The 2,940-nt window shown below is 37.7% G+C and overlaps 1 pseudogene; it reads left to right on the top strand.

Annotated features, from left to right (window-relative positions):
• The first annotated feature begins 2,076 nt into the window (after positions 1-2,076).
• LOC121452785 lies at positions 2,077-2,710 on the top strand (annotated as a pseudogene).
• Positions 2,711-2,940: the final 230 nt, after the last annotated feature.

The raw sequence follows: 2,940 nt of genomic DNA, 5'->3' as shown, positions 1-2,940 counted from the left end.
GACAATTGTGAAGACAATGAAGATTCTTTTATGAAATGTATACACATTTCAACCTGGGTGTTTTTGCCATCTTCCTAAGCAATCTTAATATTTACAATAAAATACTTTTATACTAATAAACTCTACTATGTTTCATACTGATTCATCCAGAAATCCTTTTCTGGATGGAAATCAAGGATCTAGTTTTATCCAAGTCAAAGTCCCTGGACTATTAGAGGTCTTCTCAGGTTACCACGGGTGATAGTTTAAAGCAATACCCTCTTCCCTACCACTTCTGACACCTTTAACCTAACTCTTCTTTGCTGGTAACTAATAGCATCTATTTGGCATTTTTCTTATTTACTTATTATTTTCGATTGTGTTGAGAACACAAACTAGAGCTTCACAAATGCCAGGCAAGCACTCCACCATCATTCTTTTCCCCTAGCCCTCATATGACTCTTTCTTGTAGACGAGAGATTGTTTGTACAATATTTTCAATTATTTGAATTTCAAAGTATGGATGTTACACACTTTAAGTATAAATTTTATGAACAGTGCATAGCTTAGTGTTTTCTCTAGCATTCTGATCATTACTGCCTTTCACTTGGAACACATGTGATTGTGTTTAATTTTGACCTGAAGTCACTGAAACCCAACTTACTCCTTTGGTTTTGAGTTTCTTTTATCTAATTTCATTTATTTTCCTCATTTTATTGTTTTTCAAACATTGTATTTTGATATATAGTTTTATGTCCATTATTGACTTGTAAATTATATCTAGATTTTCTTTTGATAGTTTCTATAAGGTGATATTGAATGTTAATATATCACCACTGAAAACACTGTTATAGCTCAGGAGGTATGATGAGAAGGGAACAGGACATAAATTAGAGAAGGGCGTTCCAGAAAGAAGGAACAGCCCATAGACCTATATGTATGTGGGGAACAGAAGAAAGCAGGTTAGTATTGCTGTAGCTGGAGGTCCAAGGGAAAAAGGTTGTGCAGAAGAACAAAATGGAGTCAATCATGCAAGAAGATGCCATGATCAGGTAGATGAACCATTGAAGGGTTTTTGATAATGTTTAATTGGAAGGCAAGAGATATACAAATGTAAGTAATCCAATAGAGCTGTGTCCTCACCCTTTACTGTTTCTTTTCTACAGTTTCTGGCACAAATTTGAGGGATTTGGAAGGTATGTGACCTTGAACTTTTCCTTCCTGTAAGTCTGTGCATCATGCTTGTACCAGATGCCTTCAGAGGACAGATGTGGAAATTAGGGTCTCTGGGACAGGAAATTCAACAAACAACTCATTCATCATGCAGGCACAAAACAGAAGTCGAGAGAGAGAGAGAGAGAGAGAGAGAGAGAGAGAGAGAGAGAGAGACAGAGACAGAGATTCCCTCAAGTGCTCATGGGGTATATGACCATATCAATAACATTCTTCCATTTCCCCCTCTGTCCTTGATAATGCAATCATATATTTTCCTTCTGTATCTTCTAACATTTTATTACAATTTGTGAATTAAAGCCTACTTGATTTTAAAGAAGTTTAAAAATGAGAAAAATAGATTTTGTATGTTTTTATTACCTTTAACAATTTTTACATCCATTGTTATGTTTTGTAGCCTGGTTTCAATCTAATGGAATTTCTTCAATGTATTACTGTGGTGCTTTCATTAAGAATGGCTCCAAAGGCTCATGTATTTGAATGCTTGACTATCAGGGAGTGAGTGGTACTACTTGAGAGGGAGAAGGAGGTATTACCTTGTTAGCCGAAGTGTTGATGGGGTGTGTCACTAAGGGTGGATTTGGGCATTTCAAAATCCAAAGCCAGCCAACAGCTCTCTCCTCCTGCTTCCTGGATTCATAGCTACTGTTAAGGCTACTATATGGCTCTTAGTACTCACAGCTTGTAGCCTGCTTCATAATGCCAATGTACCTCTTGACTATGTCAGAACAGCAAAAGAGGAGAAATGTATTAGGGGTGGGGGACATAGGGAAATGGGGGAGGGAATGCAAGGAGAGGAGGGAGGGGAGGGAAAATTGTGGACAGGGTGTAAAATAAATGAACAAATTTAATTAAAAATAACCCATGGATCTTACAGACAATGAAAATATAAGATCACTATTGCTGCTTCCAGAGGAGAATGAATCAACTAGCCAGTGTGTGGTCATAAATGCTGGGCAGTGTAGGAATGGGTTGTTGGTGCTTACAGGTAGTGGACTTGCTTCAGAAAAACAGAAAATGTTCAGCAAATGTGAAATAGTTCTTAAGCTAAAAGGTGCTGCATTTGACAGCACAGTAACTCGTGCTACTGTTCTGCTGATGAAGCTCAAAGTACATTGAAGTGTGTGCTCAGGATTCTCAATGGATGCACAGCAAAGCATGTAAACAGTCACAAGAGCAAGGCACAGAGAAGAGCAGCCTCAAAAGAGAGGAACTGTTGCCAAAACTAGTTGATGGATGCTACTTATATTGGGTGGAAACTCAAGACATCATCCAAAGGACAACCTCCATAAGCTCATTGTTGCAGTGGGAGACAGTCTTCAGCAGAAAGTCCAAGCCAGATAGTGATGTGAGTCAGATCATCAACGCACTTGTGTTCCATGCCTCTCCTGTTTCTGATAAGCATTTCTGTATGTATGACATCATCTATGAAGATTGGTTTTACTGTCACACAGTAAGGGTTCAAAAAGACAAGGTCTGGATGACACCACCTACCTGACTTAGTAACTGTGTAATGTCTTTTGTTTCCTCTTGACAGGTGAATGTCATACCAGGTGAATATTTTGAGTTAACCATGGATAATTTGTGAGAAATCAGATGTTGTTTTATGTTTGATCGTTCACATTTATATGGAAAAAGAAAAACATTCTTATTTTCTTCCTTTATAGTAGAACAATTGAGGGAAAAATGAGAAAAAAAATGAGGGTCCCAGTCTCTCTGTGGAATATA

Source organism: Microtus oregoni, unplaced genomic scaffold, assembly GCF_018167655.1.
Source record: "Microtus oregoni isolate MIOR12 unplaced genomic scaffold, Mior012 000010F_ref0000083, whole genome shotgun sequence".
In the NCBI taxonomy this organism is placed as follows: Eukaryota; Metazoa; Chordata; class Mammalia; order Rodentia; family Cricetidae; genus Microtus; species Microtus oregoni.
Note: the sequence above shows the minus strand (reverse complement) of the source record. Positions and strands in the feature narration are given on the sequence as shown.